Source organism: Cololabis saira, chromosome 10 (genome assembly GCF_033807715.1).
Source record: "Cololabis saira isolate AMF1-May2022 chromosome 10, fColSai1.1, whole genome shotgun sequence".
Taxonomy (NCBI): Eukaryota; Metazoa; Chordata; class Actinopteri; order Beloniformes; family Belonidae; genus Cololabis; species Cololabis saira.
This window is the reverse complement of record NC_084596.1, coordinates 23,249,866-23,271,285: the sequence shown is the minus strand read 5'-3', so window position 1 is coordinate 23,271,285 and position 21,420 is coordinate 23,249,866. Positions and strand designations below refer to the sequence as shown.

The window sequence follows — 21,420 nt, the reverse complement described above, 5'->3', positions numbered from 1 at the left end:
GCCTATAGTTTGAAAACAGTAAGAATGGTTACGGTTTTATAGTATTTTATCATTTTCGAGCTCATTCAAAAATAAAACGTTTGAACAAATGTGTAATTACAACATCAGGGTCCCTGCAGCTCGATCTGCATCCTAATTTGCCCTTGGCAATGCTTTACGCACTGCTATTACGCACAGACTAATGATGATAATTTGGGAAATCAGCTCTCTGAGCGACACACACCTGCATTCATTTTCAAACCAGCTTTGATGGTCTCTCTTTCCCGCCTCTCTCTTCCTCCCTCTCTCTCTCTCTCTGAGGCGGAGTTTATCCCCTCTGCAAACCGTGAGGACTCTCCGCACTTGTCAGTCGCAGCCTGAGTGTGTGAGGGAGAGGATGTCGCTACTTTGCAAGTCCGCCCATATGGGACTCTTTGTAGCACTAATACTCTTCTCTTTTGCACTTTTTCGTGTAAACGGATCAAACCAAACACGGGTTCAACCTAGAGAAAGCCCACGTCGGAGTTGAAATTGTTGGAGAATGTTGACTGTTGTGGAGTGGATTCATCCTTGCGTGTAAGTATAGGATGCTGGCTGTGTGTGTCTGGTGGAAATATCGTCCGTATTCCAAGGAAATGGGATAGCACGCTTCTTTGCCTGATTTATCTCGGTCTGCACTGTGTTGTAGTTTTCCAGAAATTCTGAAGCTGTAGCGTTGCAACATAACAGGCTGCAATTGAATCCTTCTTGATGACAACTTTGCTCAAGTTGATGCTGCAAAATAAAGGCTCGGATCCGGGGGGTGTTGATGGAGCCTATACGTGCATGCTGATTTCACAGAGATGAGATGTGCGTCTTAGTTTTTTTTAACCCCCACCCCCCACCCCTGAACAATTAACCATAACGATGTGAATTGGTTGGCATATTGGTAGGCTAGTATGACAATCGAAGTGTGTGAGAGAGGTGTGAGTGTGCGTTTGTTTCAAACTATGAAAGGCAGTTGGGTTTTTTTCTGCATTTACAACTATAAAAGCACACATGAACGTGAATTCATTTTTATTATGCTGAGCATCCCACTTCTCCTATGTGTGTGAGTGTGTGTGCATGTGTGTGTGTGAGAGAGCAAGTGTGTGTGAGGGGCTCTTCGTGCAATGTGACCGCAGGCAGGCTCTCTCTCCCTCTCTCTCTGTCTATCTCTCTCTTTCTATCCTCTGTTTTTTTCCTTGGCGGGAGCGGCTCCTTTAAGAGACAGAGGCTTAGTTTGTGTCTTTGGTTATCTAGCTGTATGAGTTTTAATTTCATAAAGCTAGAGAACCGAAAGTACAAACTGACGCCGCGCACTTCGGAGCCGGAGGCCGCTTCCCGCGGGCGGAGGACGCGCAGCCCGGAGGATGGAGCAGCAGAGGCGGATGCTGAGGGAGGCTGAGCGGCGCCGTGCACAGGAGGAGAGCCGGAGGGATGGAGACACCGACACCGGCGTGATCGCAGCCAACAGCCGCCCTCCTCTCCGGAAAGGCTCCCTGCTGCACATGCATGCACGGAGGAGCCACCTGCGAGTGCATGAGGGCGTGAATGTTGCTATTACTTTCCGGGCTCGCAGTGATGCCGGGGCCTGCTGAGAAAACCCCTAAACCAGTCCAACTTTCGGGCACAAGAAGGGAGTGCTGCATGCGGGGAATGGTTCTTAAAGCACATTGACAGCTATCGTGTAGTTGTCATAACTGTGTGGGTGTAATAGCAGTCATAGATGGAGTGGCGCGGCAGAAATAGTTAACGCGTCCATGTGATTGGTCCGTCCAGGAGTCACATGCATCCGCATCCGCAGCATCACATCGCTCTCTCCGATCTCTCGTGGCTGTTAATGCGATATCTGGTGGTCCTAGAAGTTGGTATAGCCTCGATTCAAGTCTGTAATGATCAGAGGTGGACACAGAGTACTCGACCCCAGTACTTGAGTAAGAGTACAAATACTACTGGTCAAAATTTACTCCGTTACAAGTAAAAGTAGCTCAGTCAAAATATTACTCGAGTAAGAGTAGAAAAGTACTTGCTTTTAAAGGTACTTTAGTATCCAAAAGTAAATGCTTTTAAATTTACTTTAAGTAAAAGTAAGAGTAAGAGTAAGAGTAAGAGTAAATTTCTGATTTTCCACATCAGTAAATTACTATATTTTTTCTAAATTAATTTAAGGATCTTTTAACTATTGTTTCTGAGAATGGACTCTTTGAAACCAGCTGCACTGATGTGCTGCTTTTAGAACCACAATGTTATATAAAACCTGCAGAAACACCAAAAACAAATCAAATGAATGGGATCATAAGAGGACAGCAGATGATGCAGAGTTTATTAACAATCATGAACTGAAACCAAATGAACCTGCACCATCCAACTAAGTCTGGATCCCCCTCAAAGACCACTGCTTTACAAAAAACTACATCTCTGCTTTCAATAACTCAATGTTGTAGCCATTGTTGCGGCTCTGTCTTGACAAACGCAGGCTACTTTGGCGGTATCGTTTTGAGGAGGCTTGACGTATTTCTGCTTTACGTACATCCCAGTGGAGAGCGTGCACTGTGATAGGTCTCCTCCTTTGACAAAAACAGCTTGTGTCCAATAGGATTTTAGGGAAGAAGAAAAAAGAGCAGACCTGAAAGTAACGAGTACTTTTCAGCCTTCCTAGAAATATACTCAAGTAAAAGTAAAAATATTTGTCTTGGAAATGTATTCAAGTAAGAGTAATAAGTACCAAAGAAATCTAATACTCAAGTAAAGTACAAATCCTCTGGATATGTACTTAAGTACAGTACTCAAGTAAATTTACTCCGTTACTGTCCACCACTGGTAATGATGACACATTATGACTACATCCAGAGCCCCATTCACTGAGAGTGCAGACTCCCTGACTCCTCCAATACTCTCAATGTACTTCCTTTATGAGCGTGTTGTGTAAATGATGTCTCCCTGTTGTACTTATCTTGACATTAGGAGTGTGTTTTGTAATTGCACATCACCTGAACATCACTTGGGGAAAGATGAAGTCTCACAGGAGCACTGACTGAAAGCACTGGACTCAACTATTGTGTTTTAACTCTATCATCTTGATGTCACGTTGTTACTGCACTTTGTTTGATTCTTTGCTACTAACTGCAGGCTACATCATCACATCAGCATCACATACCATTTGTCTTTTTCTTAAAGAGAAGGATACCTTCACCCTCTTTCAAACTTGCTCTCCAGCTGAATCCAAGTTAGCAATGGTGGACATGTTTAATTATCCTTTTTTTCCCTGTTCCCTGGGTTATTTTTGTGTTTGCCTGTGAGATAAGAATAAAATAGGACATCAGTTCAAAGTTTGGTCTATTCATAGAGCAGAATCAGCAAGCCTTAGAGATAACTGAGTACCCCTGAAGTCCCAGCATGCTCTATTTAGACCATGACTGACAATATTTGATGTGCACCATTAAACAAGAGAGCTCAGATGGTGTTTTCTCTGCTATGCTGTTGATATCTGCTAGTTCACAGTTTGAGCTAGTGCTACCAAACTCAACCTCATGTCCTCCATCTTGAACTGATGTAAAGGCCTCAAAGATTGTGTAATATGTATGTCTCTGTTCAGTTTCAGAGATCAGAGAAATGTTTTGTCTTTTTTTGTCAATTTTATCTTAAATATTATTCATGCCTTCTCCTTTTAGTATATTTCCAGATCTGCCATTCCTTTTTGGTTTAGTTCTTTCCTCTATAGATAATTTCATATCATATATATGAGGAATCCAAATTTTCTGTATATGCAATGCTAAATTTATTTAATCTTGCAACTGGGCAAAACAAATGTGAGGTACAGAACAGGGGAGAAGAAAATTAAGTAGATGTTGCTGCAAAGGGCGACTCAGATACATTTATTTATTCATACAAGTCTTTCATTTCTTTTTTAAAGAAGATAATGGAACAGTGCAAGAGTGTTACTCGAATGATTTCACATATACTAATTTTCTTTTCTTTTCTCTTTGAAGGAAGTGTCTGCCACGTCAGCCCTGAAGCTTTACACTAACACGTGGTGACGGCAAACCGCCAGCAGACATAATGAGGAGCACCTGTCAGCCTGCAGGTAAATACTAAAATATATGTGTATCTGCTGGCTTCTATGTGCTGGGTGTTGTCTGATGCTGTCAAAATGACAGGCAAAAATAGTTTATTATTATAATTATAATAATAATGATGATGAACATTATTATTATTGTTAATTTTATGTTGTTATACTGCTGTAACTCTTCAGCATCTCAAGGAAACAACATAGGGCATTTAGAGAGGTATTTTTCTGCCATTTTTACTTTCACACAGCATCAATGTCAGTTTTATGCCTTTCATGTACATCCCACAATATGCATACAGTGTGTGACTGCATTAGACTGGAGCCTGCAGCCATAGAGAGAGGGTAAATGGCCTGATTTGACTGAGTGAAGTAAGGGCTCCATGTTGAATTCCATCATTGCTTTTCTCCTTTGAAGTACTAGCATTTTCTCCCCTGCCCCCCCATCTTCCTCACAGTCAAACACGCATCTCTCTTTTTCATTCTGATACATTCAGCGTTTTATCCCTTTAAACACTATGATCCTATTTGTCAGGTAGAGTGTGTGGTAGGTGCAGGGGAGGTTACCGTGTAATCTTTTCGGCGGTTCTTTATCCTGTTAGGAGCTGGGAGGTGCAGGGCTCGCCAAAGGTTTGGACGTGCTCATGTGGAAATAGTGTTTGGGTGGCTCTGTCCTTTTCAACTCTTACACCTTGACGAGACGTCCTCCCACTCATTCATAGTCTCCCGATCACCATGTGCAAATCTACACGAGCGTATTGCACATGTAGAGTTCAGCAACAGTAGTATTATGTCGTTTGAGATTATTGGCTGGTCAAAATATATTTAATCTTGGCTTTATATAAAAAATAAATAAATCCAAATTTCATGGTTGCTGAGGAGGTGGTTATTTTTCCAAGATGGAAACAAACATTCCCAGATTCAAGGTTGTCAGAATCTTCCCTCCAAATCTTCCATACATGGCTGAGAATTAAGGTTTAAACAATATGTACGTATTGTTAGCAAGGTCACATCTTCATGGTTCCACAACCTTGGAGCTCAATAGAACGCACCGTTATTCAAATTTACTACAGAGTTCTTTGAGTCGCCCAGATTTTCCCAAGCTGTATATTAGCATATGCAAGGACCAGCCTGTGCTGCTGTTTTCTAAAGTGGGTGTAAATTATAACCTCAGTATTATACAGGCTGATAGAAGATAAATCTCTGCAGTAATGCATTGCAGGGAATGGTGACTGGGGGTGGGGGTGAGGGGGTGTTGTCGAGGGTTTCAAGTGTGTGTGTGTGTGTGTGTGTGTGTTTGTGTGTGAGAGAGAGAGCGGTACTGTACAATAGCATGTGGCAGATGGAATACAGACTGGCAAAGCGCTCGCTAATAGTCATGCTAAACTCTCCTTTCACTGCTTTTGGTTTCTGAACATTTTCTGCCTCATTTCTGAGAAAATGTAGCCATTTTAGTGCAGCTCGCCTCAAATTTGAAAATTGGTTTTGCAGTAGCACCATTGGTGGAGCAGATTTGAAAGTGTGGGTGTACATTGTTTTAAAACAAATATTAACACAGGGAGATTACTAAGTCGAAATTTGCACTTGTGCGGTCTAAAAGGCTGAGGGGTTTCAGGCCTCATGAGCCGAGAAGAGATCTCTTTGGAATCCCTATGCAAACTAGGGCTTGAATAATGAGATGTATTTATGAAGGGCTGGGAAGGGGGTCCTGCTTTTGAAAGCCAGTATGCTGGAGTTTGAATGGGATTGAAGGAGGAGGAGGGGGGGCAGTTGGACAAGGGAGAAAAGGGGTGCGTGTGGAGGGGGTACAGGGGCCCCCAAGCAGTCCAGGCTTCAGCCAGGCAGCTGTGAAAAAGGATCCCGTCTTTTTCCCACGCCCAGCAAGACGCGGAACACTGCCGCAACTCGCTAGGGTCAAGTCCCGTCGCTAATATATACACACACATGCACACACATAGATGCAGAGACCATGTGTAAATGTTGTGCAAATTAACAAGCTGTCTGGGAAGCTCTGTGACAGGGGGACACCTGCCATTCTCCCAGAATGCTTTGCACTCCCATCAGGGGCCAGTGGGCTTCGTGAGACAACAGTTAGGTCATAACTTCAACTTGAACTTAAATTTCTGCCGAGGATTGAAAAGAGGGTGAATTGTGTTTTTGTGCGTGTGTGTGTGTGTGTGTGTGTGTGTGTGTGTGTGTGTGTGTGTGTGTGTGTGTGTGTGTGTGTGTGTGTGTGTGTGTGTGTGTGTGTGTGTGTGCATTTAAAATATTAAGGATATCACATTATCTTATTTTCACATTTAAAAATGAAAAATGCAATATTTTTAAATAAATATTTAGTTATTTAAAAAAAAATCAAACACAATAATTTCCGTTTAAAAAAATCATGAAACAAAGTTTACTTCTGCTGATTATGTCAATTTAAGTGTGACAAACTTGGCCTTGATATGAAATCCTGACTGTGAACATGGGCTTGTCTGCACACATCAACACACATATCACACAAACACAGATGCAGAAACAAATAAACATATAACATGTAGTTGTAGTCACTTCAGAGGAGAATACACTCATGTTCTCACATTTCCTGGGGATGTCAAGTGTAAAAGCCCAGGCATAAGCTGATCCTCATGTTAAGATTGAATGATTAATATTATTTGGACTACATCCTGTCCACAATGTGATTGTGTGAACAGATTAGCATCCCAATAAAGTCTGTAACAGGAGCCCACACACATACTCACATACAGTTTGATTCAAGATTAAACAAAAATGTTTTTATCTTTACTTTTTGTAACATGAATTGAAAACTGAAACATTTGCCTCTTTGGAGATGAGCTCCCAATGTGACCTCCTGTCTTCCCATAAATACAAATGTAATAATCTGACCCATTAAATATGTTTTATATGATAGGATTTTTGTTCAACAAAATATTAACACTTACATTTTATAATTTTTTTTATATTTTTTACGTCTGGCTCAATATCTGAAGATTTCTCTGAAACGTTGCCTACGACAGCAGCTGTTCTTTTAGCGCCTTCCCTGTGAAGCCGGGTCCCTCCCAGTCCTTCCTTCTGTCCCTCTCTACATACGGTGTGGCACACCAAACAAAATGGTGCAGCATTCACTTCCCTCCCCGCTCGCCTCCATCGCTGCATCGGAGCTTTACGGAGCGGTGTCACACTAATTCAGTTCCCCCTGCCTACATGAACCCCCGGCTTTAATTCCACACTATGAAAATCGCACCCTCTCTGTGAATACATTAACAAGCATCCTCTTCTTTATCCCTCTCTGCCAGCGACTCCCTTTTTGCTCCCTGTTTCTGATTCTACTGCTCGTCTGTCTCGTTCTCCCCTCCTCATTATCATGTTCCCGTCTATTCAGATGAGTTTCAAATGGAAAGGGGGAACCCTTCTAATTAGCTCTGTAAAGATGCTTTGGTGGGGACAGTGTGGCCACCAGTGTGTGCATTGACAGAGAATGTGTGACAGCTAGTGTTAGCATTCAGAAAGTGTGTATGGGCCCTTAATGAGGTTTGTTAGCTCAGGGTGTATCCTGCTGTTTGAATGCACTCTCGGCATCCTTTGAAGGCACAGAGATGAAGAGAGTGAAGGAAAGGAGAGGAGTCTTTCAGTGTGGCAGATTGCTGAATGCAGATGATGCATTATGCACAGCATGGTTTACAGTTAAACCGCAAATGAGATGAATATAACGCTTTACTCGCACCCTGTCCGTAAAATCGGTGGAAAATATGGATAGGTCATTGAATATTTGAGGTGCTCACTTTTTACAGATTTTCTTTTTTCCTATGTAGAAATATTTGCTTACAAATGGTTGAAAATCTGTGACCAGCTCTAAGGAAGTCCATGTTCACTGCTTGGACGAGGCTCTCCATTAGAAACCATTGTGCAGGGTTGTCGCAGTGTTTGAAGTTGAAAAAATTAATGAGTTACATTTTCAGGTAAGATAGCGTTTACTTAGCCGAAATTCATAGGTACAGGTGGGGGTTGTGGTGGAGGAACATAGGAGATTATAGATGGCTGGAAACAGATGAAAGTGGAAGGCAGACTTAAAGAGAGAGAGAGAGAAAAAATCGGTTTAGGAAATGAGGGATTGTGTGTAGCCAAAGAGCCAACCTGCTGGGCCTGCCTGCTGCCTCAGAGATTGTAAACTGTCACTCAGGATGCAGACAGACAAGCAAGACAGACATCATCCGCCCATATTACCCTCTAATACTGAAACCGCCTTCCATGCATCCTGCTTTTCTTCCCCTTTTTTCTGGTCTTTCTTTCACGCCATAGGCAGCTGTTTTGTTTTTTCTTGTTTTTTTTATTTGTTTTGTTGCTTTTGCTCGTGCGCATGCATGTATATGAACTCTGTAATCTATTTTCTCTATCTTTCTTCAGTCACAGTCCCTCTGATAGTTTCCTTTCCTCTCTTGATGAAACGAGTCAGCTTGCAGCATAGTCTCCCCATCATTGTTCAATGGTTCGTTGCTTCTCCATAGGAGGTAGAGAGTGTTTGGACTCCTTCCCCTGTTTTTACCAGTTTACCAGTGTAATCCTTTACACTGGCACAATGAGCTTTTACTCCAGCCACAGGGATCTATTAGGCTCCCAGAGAGACACAGGATCTCCATAAATATTTTCCAGCTGGTCTTGCCCCCCCCCCCACCAAATACTATCTACCCAGACTCATGTCCTTAAACAGCCAAACTGATAGTTTCCTTTATACATTTTAAACAGAAGCCTCCCTTTTGTTTTTGCCTGAGGAGCTTTACCTGTCTGGAAAAGGAATGTAGGATAAAAGCAGATGCACTTACAGTGACTTGTTAACGCTGTCAGCTTCTCTCCTAAACACACCCTCAAAACACTGCTCCTTTGCAAACACAGAGGATATAACAAGCAACAGCGACAAGCAATACTTGTTAAGTGGTCGTTGGGAGAACGCTGAAGATGTTTCAAAAAATGCTGAAGTCATTGAAGGATGAGCTTCCTGTTCTATGTTGCAAACATGATGCCATTAAAATCAGCAGATAAACTCCCCTATCCTTTATGTTGTGTATCCACTGCATGTCAAATTCACAACTGAGCGCCATATTTCCCTGAGACAAACAAAAGTTGACAAGCAGCTTGGTATTTCACCCACTGTTTCTCCTAGAATAAGAACTAGTGCGCAATTAGAGCAACTTCAACAAGAAGAGGCTCCTGCTTTTAGTAGCTGTTTCTATCATGACACCCACTTCATTTATTTCCAAAGACAGATAAGGAATAGATAAAATGACATGTTAAAAAAAATAAAATGCCACTAATGGACACTGAAGTTATACTGTAAGAGGAATACGCTGTTTTAATGGTAGTCAGTTTGTGCCATTTCATAAAACCATCCTGCAGCATCAATGTAACTTGTAACTGCTGAAAGGTGAGCATGCAGAATCTGAAAGGCAGGATTGTAGACTTCGTTTGACTCTCAAAGTTATTAATCTTTTATCTGCACCAGTGTGAAAATGACTGGATGTGAGTCATTCATTAAAGGAATATCAATCTGATAATCAATTTTCATACAAAACCGTAATATATTGACTTGATGATACATTTACTGTAAGTTTGGAAAATAATGATTGGATGAGTTCAAGTCAAAAATGCAAAGAATACATGTATACAAATGATTAGTCGACCAATGTGCTCTTTAGATTTCCTATTAACAGAGACAGATAGTGTCTTCTACTCACATTTAATAACCCAAAGCCAAAACAAGCTGTTATTTGCATCATTTATTCTCAAATTATGGAAGTTTGTTGAAAATCATCTATCTTAGTGCATTGATGTCAATGAAATATCAATGAAATATCTATTCTTTACAAATTTGTGTCCAAATAGGTGACATAATGTGGCATTGATAGCATGTGATGCTTCACTGCTTACTTTTAGAAAGATTATCGATTTACCATTTGTTTTTATATCATATGAGATGTATAAATATATATACACACATATATTAATGCATATAATAATTAGTATTTAATTATGTCCCTTGATAATAAGCATAAAACATAAAACTACACTAAGAGTAAATGAATATCTAGATTAATCACTACCAGGATGATGATGACTCTTTTATCACAGTAATAAAATTCAATATGGCTTTAAGTATTTTAGTGAGACTCTTAAATTTTAGGGTTTTGAGGGATGGTAGTGGTGCTGCATTTGTGACATATCTGCTTTGTTTCCCCAAGTCCAAAGCCATGGGTCATGGGGCTCCTCTCCCCCTCAGTCCTCCTCTACCCAAACATATCCCTCTATCTGCTTTCGTCTCTCTCCTCCTGCTCCCCCAGCCCCCTGCCCAACCTTCCCTCTCCTCCCATCGTGATAATGCAGCTCCTTTCTTTCTCACTGAGTGGAGGGCTGCCCTGAACCAACATTGTCTCTCGTGCTGGTTCTAGTGGGGGGCCCTATTGTGTGTGAAGGAATGGCAAGTTAACACCCATGTCTGAACCCCCTCAATAGGGGCATTGTGTCTGAATCTTCCTCCAGCTCACCCAATCTCACCCCACGTCACCCTCCACCCCGTGCAGAGCAAGTTTGGGGCTACTCGGGTTGCTCCTCTATTATATGATGAAAACACACATCAGTAAACTGAAATTCACCAACAACCCGCCCCATAACTGACTTTGGCCGATTAAACCCGACACTTTCTCATTAATTTTCCAACGGTGAGCGCACTGAGCTGAATATGTCTTTGTAGCTGGGATTTTGACAGAAATTTGGGGCTGGTGAGTGGACAGTTGCTGAAAGAGGCCCCTGCAATTCATTTTTTTCTTGGGGAAAAGAACAAAGAAAGGCACAAAGGACCTGATTGTATTAGCATGATAACAGCATTCAGAATACTTTTAGAATATTTCAAGATGCTTTGCAACAAAGGCATGTGTGTGCATGAAAAATGATTAATATTGATAATATTTCCTTGCAGTAGAGGTTAGGTGTGATGATTTAAACCTGTAGGTTATATATTTCTGGACAACATTTAGAATTAGTGTTTTTTTCGTGGCACTCAGTATGTTGAGCTTTTTATTTGTTTCTGTATAGCAGTGAAAGCCTTAGGGCGGGTTACAAAAGAGCAAGTTGGTGTTTTCTTCCCACATATTTTTAATCAAAGTGTTAGTGTTTACATTTGCATTTGCATTGAGCAGAGGGATGCTGAATGCCAAAGGTGAGATTTTGAAAAACACTCTCTATTTTCCCTTTTTCAGATGGAAACAAGGGTGGGTGGTTGGAAGGCTGGATAAAGGCTGGTAGATGACTGAACTCAGAGACCCGGCACAGCTCATCATCATTGCCAGGGGCTCTTGTCTTTTTCCTCTCCTCCCGTGGCTCGTACCTCCATCCAGGGGTCCAGCAGAGCCAGTGAAGCCCAGGCGGGCAGCTAGTGAGTGGGCTGGGAAGGATGGAGAAGGTCCCTAAAGGCTAGAATTACCTCTGGAGCTACCGGCATGCAGGGGAAATCAATATGAAACACAGAGTCTTCACTGCTCTGAGTGGGGTCTCCTATATTTTTCAGTATGTGGCTTAGGGGGCCGGCAAACCTCCAAAGGACAGGCCCTGCGTGGCTCTCTCAGCTGCAGCCCCGGCTCCTTACTGGACCTTAATCTAGCGCTCCACTGGCTGTGTGTGGTTCAGCTGAAGGGGATCTCACACCAAAAGATACCCACAATGTCAAAAGTCTGCTGAGAGGGATTTTTTTTCTCTTTTTTTTCATCATGAGATTGGCATACCCCCACCCCCCCCCCCCCATCTTCTGCCTCTGGCTGTTTAAAAACCAGCATGGGAGTTCTGCTTTTGACTCACTCTCCATCATCAACTCATCTGCTACTTTATTCCCCAACTAGTTTTAACATTTGACAAACAGACACTGCGATCTTTATTTTCTCCTCTCACTCTTGGCTTGCAGTTATTTTGGTGAGCTACGAAAACCAGAGATAATGCCGGAAGAGGTACGAAAAGTATGAAAGTCCTTTTTTTCTACCTCTTTAACATATAATATTCAATTTCAAAATGTGCAAAAGAAAAGAAAGAGAGAGAATAAAGAAACCAAAAACAGAAGATGATTGATATGCTGAAGATCACACAACAGAGAGACTGGCAAGTATCTCTGTAGCGCTCCACATTATGAACAACTCTGAATGTGCTCTCATTACCTCATATATTGCCTGAAATAGCCTGTCCGTGTGTGTGTGTGTGTGTGTGTGTGTGTGTGTGTGTGTGTGTGTGTGTGTGTGTGTGTGTGTGTGTGTGTGTGTGTGTGTGTGTGTGTGTGTGTGTGTGTGTGTGTGTGTGTGTGTGTGATAGTGAGAGGGAGTGTGAGGGAGGGAGTGACTGAGTGCAGCTGTATCAACTGTAAAAGGTGCTTTTTCAACTCTAGAAATGTTTGGAAGTTCATTTTTTTCTTTTATAAATCCTTTCTTCACATTTTGTATCCTATGAGGCGGCTACTCCGTCGACAGCGTTATCTACATCAGAGAGCTCACAGTGTGCATGAATGGATTGTATATGCTGGGCCTGGAGTGTGTTTGAGCGCGAGCAGCAGCAGCAGCAGCCGTACACCCACAACTGCTGTCGTTGTCACAGTAATGCAGCGTGGTTGTTTCCATCCAGATGGGCACAGCTTCAGACAAAATGGCCGCCAGTCTTCCCCCTCTGCCAAAGATGGCGAGCACCTCGCTGACGTCTGCCATCTGTACATCCGTTAACTGCCGTCAAACGCAAATCGGGGGGCTAATTGCATTTGCACAACCTTCAACCGTGATGCCGTTAGCGTGTGTTGATTGTTGATAGTGCGAGGGCGACGTGGGGGCAAGGTAACGGGACGGGAGCGAACTCTTCAAAGCATATCCTACACTGTTTGTTTTTCTCTTAGGGTACACGTATTTGCACCCCAAGATACGTTTGATAGGTGTTCAGAGGATGAGATCAAGTGTCTAGACACACTGCGCCATATGGTGTGCATGTTTGCGTGTGATTCCCTTGTATGTAAATGTGAGACTGTACAGAAGCTTAAGCACAGGCTTTGTTTAATCTCTTTTTTTCTTTTACTACCTAATACACAGAAGAAGGCATTAGGCAAACATAGAAGCTCAGACACTTTCTAATTAAGGAGGGATCCATAGGCCCAACAAAGTCCAGACACACAGACCATAATAGTGTCATTTTCATGCACATGGGTGTCTGGTTGCCATGGCATTGAACAAACTGCGGGGTGACTGATTTTGCTAGGAATGAGCACCTCATGAAACATATGAATAGGCGGTGGCACTAAAATTTCTCCCTGAAGACGACGGAATTGTAGCTATGAAGCATCACCAATGTTTTGAGAGTAAACGTGAGGCGATTCATCTGCTTTGCATCTGTCCAGAATTGACAATATCACCTCGTGTACGATGAAAAGGAAAAAAATACTCAAGTGCCTCGACGAAGCTCTTTGCATAATAAGACAGCTCTTTTTCTGCTATACTCATATAGCTTGTATGTGACATTTTTAGTATTTTACGATTGAATGAGCATGTCTTTTTTTCCTTTCTTTTGAGGGGAGGGGGCGTCGGCAATAAGCAACAATGTAGTGTTCCTATTTGCCATCAAAGCAGCTGTTGTGCAGTTCAGTTAGGTGTAGCGTGGGCAGCAAAATGGTGGCCACGCGACTCATGGGCTCTGTCGGCTGGTCGTGGGAGCCGAGGAGCGGGGAGTGGGAGGTGGGGGATGGGGGGATTTTGGGGTGTCTGGTTAAGGAGAGACATGGTTTGTGGGTCTAGACTGTGGGGTGGGGGGATATGGAGTCGTGAGAGGAGAGGTTATTATTTAAGGAGGGGGGCGTCTGGTTTTTGGAGGAACTATTAATGAGGGACTGGAGGGTTGGGGGTGTCAGAAGGGGGGTTAGTTTGTCAGCGTTTTGGAACATGTGTCTATGGTTCAGGCGTTCGCATCAAGCGTGGAAGGTGCCCATATGCTTCGCTGCCAGACAAATCCAGTCTTCACCTCTGTGGGTCTGCATCACCTCAGCCGATGTGCTCCCCTCCATCTGACGGTCACATTATCTGCAGGAGATGCTCTCAGCCATTTCTCACAATAACACTCACACACCCCTACTATACAGGAGGCTCGCGTCGGCCGCATCACTGTTTCTGTACGTTACACCGGCCAATGAAAATCTGTGAGGCTGCACTCAGCCAATGACGAACGGTTAGGGATGAGGAAAAGGAAGGGAAGGTGAGGCGAGTCATGAGTTTACCCTTGATGTGCTGGAGAAGGGAGAGACAACAAAACAAGTACAAGATGGGAACAAGGAGACGGGAGCAAAGAGTACTGGTGGGCAGGCAACAAGAGCGTTATGTTGCAACACGGCTGTCTTGGTTTTTTGTGTGGACAATGCAAAAACTAGCGGTTTAAAGAGAAAAAAAAAATGTATTACGTCCATTTTTTTCTTTTGTGTATGTGTGTGTGGCAGTCAGATTTGTGATTATAGAATACAGTTGATTAAAAGAAGAGAAAAATGGGGAAATGCAAGCCTCTCCTGCTCTGAGCCACGACATCAAAAAGTCATCATGAGGCCCCAAAGTCAGAGCGCCAGACACTTATACAATGGTGATGTTGATAATGGTACTTATGAATACGTGTTCTGTGGTCGTGCACCACGTTGGAGCCCTGCGCTTGAAGCGTGGGAATCATCCGAGGACGTATGCAGAGCAGCCAGGCACTGGCTAGACGGCCCCGCTAGCATGAATAGTGTTGCAGCAGGTGAAAGAGGACCCTAGAGTTCATGGGTCAAGGGCAGTGAAGAGGTTGTCTGGTTCATGTGTGGGGGGGGGGGGGTTCTTCAGCCTGTTAGCTGTCGTCTGGGATGCAAATGAAGTCTCCAGGCTGTTTGATAAGCACTGCTGTCTATTATTAGCTCGTCTGTTTGTTCAGAGAGGACTAGTCTGGGTGTAGATGTGGACAAGAGCTCCTTCATCATGTTCTACTCACAGCAGAGTTGCAGACGGGCAGATAGACAGGCCGCCTCAAGCCAGACCTCCCCTGCTGGAAGTGTGATTGTGTTTCCTGGAAGCCTTTTCTCCCCACATCCCTGCTTTCTGTGACATTTCTTCTCTGAGTGGCATGTTGGTTTCGGGCTCTCCAGTGTGGTGCCTGTCTTTGTTTCTCACTGATTGACGGCAGCTTCGCAGTAAGACTCCACGCTTCCACGATGGAAGAGCCGACCAAGAACGCGCCAGTTTAGACCATGTCTGAAGACTAACACAGTCTTTGTTATCACCCTTTCATCAAATCGTATGGCTGTCAATACTGGATTAAAATTAATGAAACAGTCAGTACCATAAAAATGTTCCAGTCATTTAAAAAAAAAAATGTTTTTGTTTATCAATTAATGAATCCACTGGATGGTTTTGGATTTTTTTTTTGTTAAAGGAGCAGTATTTAATTTAAACATTTCAGAACTTCAGATGAAAACCACGAAGGAAGGAATATTTCTATCTGTGGTTCAGCCAACCATTAAAGCTTTAACCAAAGAAAAGTAATTGTTTCATCAGATCCTGATTTTATGTCCTTTGGTCTGAGCAAAAAAATTATCTTTATTCTCTTAATTCAGTTGATAATTGATTCATGTGATGTCTTACAATCACATCATTCTGATTTTTGTTTCCCATTAAATAGCCGTTCCTCTGTACCACAGGGTGCCATTCTTGTCCATAACAAGAATTCTTTTTTTTTTTACATAAACACTTTTTTTCCCTACAGCAACACACTCGTATTAATCAGCATCTCAAAAAAGATGTCCACAACAGCTGCTCGCAACAACGACGGCATAGAACTGCTCATAAAAGACTAAAATGCATCATTTTAAAAGATTATTGAATAAAGAAAATTTGGATTTGGTCAATTCATAACATTTTCTTTGTACAAAAACACAAATGTCTAATCAAGAAATAGTTGAGCCTAAACATGTACAGTTTAAAAATATGTTTTATCCAGTAGGAAACCTTTTTTCGGTTGGTCCTGATTAGAAACATCTATGCTAAATATATTCACCCTTTTGCAAAGCAATGTGGGTGTAAATATGTATAAATATGCATTTGTCATGGTATCACTTTAAGGGAGACCACATTACCTCATCAGGAGCTGTGTAAAGGAAGGAAGTGAGTGAATGGGTGAAGGAGTGCAGTACTAACTCTCTCCGCTCCTTTATGCTTTTGGGTCCAGGCTTCATTAGCTCTACAGAAAAGAACAGCTCCCTCACAGTCCCCTCAATAGACCCATAGACCTGCCTCTGGCACAGACTCTGGCTCAGCAGGGAGGGTGTGTGAAAGTGTGTGTGATGAGCCTGCAGTATTCGTGCAAGTGTGTTCCTAAACCACTGACACGCCAACAGGCCTCATAGTTCCTCGCTCATGCCTCAAGGAAGGCTGGCATTGACACTTTTTTTAAGACTCACATCTCTCTCACACCGTCTTTGTCCCTTACTCTATTGTTTTCCCTCACATGGATGTCATGCTCACATCATTCATTATTCTGGATTTGACAATGATTTTCTTTTTCTTCAAGTTCTTTTTATTCCTCGTTGCCTCAGAACCATCAGACTGCCTCATTAGATATTTGAGACTTCTCCTGTGCCAACTTTTCTCAGTTTAACTAATGTTGTATAAAGGTTTTACAGCAAAAAAGCAAAATCTGGTAAATAATTTCACCTATATATTCAGATAAGATGGTATTTAGACTGTTCTCTGAGGGATAAACTTTTAACACATAAACACAAACATCAAACCATATATATATATATATATATATATATATATATATATATATATATATATATATATATATGTGCAATATATATATATGCAATAAAAAACACCATAACAACCCAGGCAGACATTGAGAAATTGAGCTCACAACTCTTCAGTTTCATTCTTAAGTGATAACACATATATTTACAATGGACTAAAAAACTGACCCGATGCTTGTTTGTTGTGGATCACATACTTTAAGCAGGTTAGTGCTTCAATTTCTACCTCTGTAAAACATTAAATAAAACATTAACCTCCTAAGACCTTGTGCAATTTTTTTTATTTTTATATTGTTGCTTTGGGCCACTGTTATTAGACAACAAAACAAGTGGTGTCCACATATGTGCCAGGTCTTAGGAGGTCAAGTAAGTATTGAGTAAGCAACCTTTTCTCCGGAGGTTCAAGCACAAAGAGTACATGGAGTAAGCAAAACTTTGTTAATCCCAGAAGTTCAAGCTTTTACTCACAAATAGAAACCTAGATGGTGAAAAAGTGGAGCAATGAGGGTACAACGCCATGGCCTGGTTTGTGGTTCCGGAGGGATGCAGACATTTTCGCATTTCTCTTGCATAACAAGATGGGAAGAGCTCTTTCAACACTCACACATAATCTACAGTACACAGGAACACACATACGCGCACACACCTTGTTCCCGCTTTCTAACAGAACTAGGACGTCATTCCTTCAGCTTTGTTGTTGAGGCTGCAGGAAACTTATTGGCCCAGATTTAATGTAGACCTGCGTAGCACACGGAGCAGGTTGACTGTTGAAGAAATGTATTTCCTTTTCTTCTGCATCATTTCTTTACTTGTAAGCAACAGACACAAAATTCTCTGAAGTGCATGTGTGTTTATGCATGTACTTGCATATAACAGACATCCAGACCTCTGACCTTGTCCTACTGAGAAGCATTCATTCCCATAGGCTGAAACTACACGCACACACAAACACGAACACACACAAACTCTGTTGGCTCTTTTGGTAGAGTTGTTGCTCGGCCACCCATTCAGGGCTCAGTCACGGCCACTTAGAGCGCAGCGGACTCAGGGATTCAGACGAGCTGTGATCCAATGACATGTATTTATAATGAGGGGACTGTGGGGACGCCTTTTCTGGATGGACACAATGTCACCATAAGGGTGTGTGACTGTGTGTATGTGTGTGTGTGTGTGTGTGTGTGTGTGTGTGTGTGTGTGTGTGTGTGTGTGTGTGTGTGTGTGTGTGTGTGTGTGTGTGTGTGTTAGAGTTTCATACAGAAAGAGAAAAAACACTCCTTCATCGCCAAAAAATCAGTTTTATTTTTTCATGTCTCTTAAATTTTTTTCTTCTTTCTTAATCAATGCTGCCAACCATACACACACACACACGCACACACACACACACATGCACACAGTCTCATGAATGTTTGATTTGCCTTTTATTGAAGAAAATTGAAAATCAAGCCACACCGCAAAGACATCTCACATTTACTTTCAATAAGGATTACTATTACAATTATCCGCTGTGGTGTAGCGTTAGGTCCTAACAAAGAATACTAAAACTCTGGAGGTTTTTTTATAGGATATATAAGTGTGTAATGAAAGCAAACAGGGAGAAAAAAAAAGACAAAGAACTTCTGTATTTTTTCATTGCAATTATATTTTTTGCTTTTAGCATAAAGTTGTTTGTGCATTTTAAGATTTAAATAATAAGAATTGCCACATTCTTGCCAGCTTTTATTAATGAAGTTCTCAAAACTTGCCAATTTAACAACATTACAGTCTGTACCGTCTTTCTGTGGGCGGAGGGCTCTCCTCTGCATACATTAAGAGCCTGTGAGCCCTGCAGGCTCAGGAAGGTCCCTCATAATTGAGCAAAATCTAAAACCCTGCGTCTACTCTGGGACTATAGTCAAGCTCTGATCTCTTTTTCCTCCTCCTCAAAACCCACATACTCCTTAATTTATACTGCCCACAATGCCTTGTTGCAGCACTGCAACAAATGAGACTGTCATTTCAAATGTGCCTGGTCCACAAGAAGTGACTATGAACGGTATTGATGAATTATTTAAATGCTTGTCTTCTTATCAATGGGTCTCATTTGTAGTCATGATGAATAAAGCTTTAACAATTCAGGACTGCCTCCCTTTTTGGCTAGTCAAGTCCTTATCTTGTTCAGTCATGACCGTGCAAAACCAGACACCAGAACCATGTGTGTCTGTGTTTCCCCTCTGGCATAATTGTGGGATTCCCTCCTGAGTCTGTTTCCTCTTGACGGTCTGGACTGTCGGGGTCAGAGTGTAGATTTAGACCCAGACAGACCCCGTACGCCATGAAGAGGGCGCATACGTCACATCTCCAGCAACGCCCCCCCTCCTTTTTAAATTTTAAATACAGTTGTTTTCTGTCACGTTTTAGGAAATCTCATTGATCATGAGTATACATGTCTCTTGATTCTGTCACTAATTTGTCTCTGTGTTGTTTTGCAGACTGACAACGTGCTGGGAAATCCCTGATCGGCGGCTTTTGAACAACAGATTCATCCAATTTCTTTGATAATTTCTTGCTGTTTTTTTTTCCAACATATGAGATTGAGATTGTAACAAAAGCAAACATTTAAAGTACATGTGCATTCTTAGCCCCGCATGGGCCTTGACATATTCTTGAGATGTTTTAACCAAATGTGTTATTTGTAAAAAGAAATGTAAAAAAATAATATATTCTCTATATACTCTTTATTTTATTTCTGGATGAATTAATTGTGTTTACCTTTTACATGCGCACGCTATTTGTCAGATACACACATCCATTTTACACTGCTGTTTTTGATTATCAGGATTTTAAGTCTCTCTAATCAGTTTTTTAAAAATCTTCTGATAAAACATTTATAATTGAATGCAAAGTAATTACAGGTCCGTGTTTCTACTGTATACCGGAACTCAACAATAAAGCACGACGACTCTACCACAATTACAATTTTCACAAAGCTTCTACGTTATATGGTTGAGGACGTCAGAAGCAGGATGATTCTGCAGCTTTATGGCGTTCTTGTAGTGTTTAACAGGTGCTGCCAGCAAAATACCTGCTAAGTGTGTGTACAAATATAAAGCCAGTGAATAAATATTGTTTCTATCATTTTTCTCCAATGGTTTTGTATTATTTATTTGTTTTTATTTTAAATGCACATTGTTTGAAAATACCTAAAGCTCTTCTGATGTTGACACAGTGCGTGTATGTAGTTCAAGGACCTAAAATTTGTTTTGTAGCAAACATTTATGAATTGCTTTGATTAAATTAATTTAGGCCTCTCTATTAAAAAGACACCTTAAAGCTAGTACTTTCTTTTATATAAAGACATTAGCCGTAACCATTTTCTTACCATTAGATGAGGAAAAACATTCCTGTCAGTCAGTTTCTCAATTTTTATGTCTGACTTCTGTCATAATTCCTTAAATGCTAAAAGGTACTTTTTAGTTTTTATTATTATTATTTATTTATCATTAATTATTACCATCAATTTAGTGGTTGAATAAAAGCCAACTGGGCCACTGCAGCCTGGTTCCCTGTGAAAGCCACTGACCTGAAACCAAGTTTTGATACTGAAAATGCTATAAGAGCAAAGCAAAAAAAAGCAAGTAAATTCTGAAACAAATGCAGAATTTCAAAACTTGAAGCATGACTTTGACAACAATTTTAGGCCTGCAGATTATACACTGGCTTTGAGGATGGTGTCCAGGTTTTATTCTTTGGAGGTTACTTTTTAGCATGTTGAATAAGAAGAATAAATAACAATATGACTTTACTTTTCTTGGTAATAAAATGACAATAATAGAAATCGAAAATGAAAAGTAATTTTGGGAGAAAAAAAAACAGATTTCTAAATTATCAGATATAAATATCTTATTTTTAAAGCTGATCAATGCAGCAAGGTTTTTTTTCAAAAGTAGAAGTAAGTTGATATTATAAATATATTGTAGTATAATAGTTGATATGTTTTTTCTTTAGATTTTTAATAACAAAAATAAAATAAAAACATGGTTTAGGAAAATTTGTAGGGAAGAACCTTGAATGGAAAAGATTGGAAGAAATTGTTCCAGTTTATGTCAGATTTCGACTGTGTGAGCAACCATCATCTGAATAAATGCAAATTGGGTCTGCCTCCATCCGGCATCATGCCAAGTATCTATAGCAACCACATCTTCTGACAGTCTCCTTCGTTCCCTCCCTTTTTCACTCCAATTAGCCCTCTGTCTTTCCTGCTATAGCTCCTTTCTTCTAGACCTTTTGTGCCCACGCTCTCCCAAAAATCTTCTGCACCAAGAGTCCGAACCCGAGCTGTCGAGCCGCTTCATACAGAAATTAAATATGTAATGTACACAAGCATGCACAGGGCTTACGTTTCTACTATGAATGAAATAAAGATTTTCTCCTATAAACTTCTGCAAACCTCCCCAAATTCAACTCTGAACTATAACATTAGATATTCGAATATGATTTATTTCAATTAATCAATCAGGAGTGTTTTTTTCTGGTTGAATCCATATGT

General features: G+C 41.3%; 1 long non-coding RNA gene across 1 annotated transcript; it reads left to right on the top strand.

Annotated features, from left to right (window-relative positions):
* The first annotated feature begins 360 nt into the window (after window positions 1-360).
* LOC133451937 (uncharacterized) lies at window positions 361-20,009 on the top strand. Its single transcript, XR_009783225.1, has 3 exons — window positions 361-555; window positions 3,990-4,084; window positions 19,364-20,009. It is a non-coding gene; the product is annotated as an uncharacterized LOC133451937 (long non-coding RNA).
* Window positions 20,010-21,420: the final 1,411 nt, after the last annotated feature.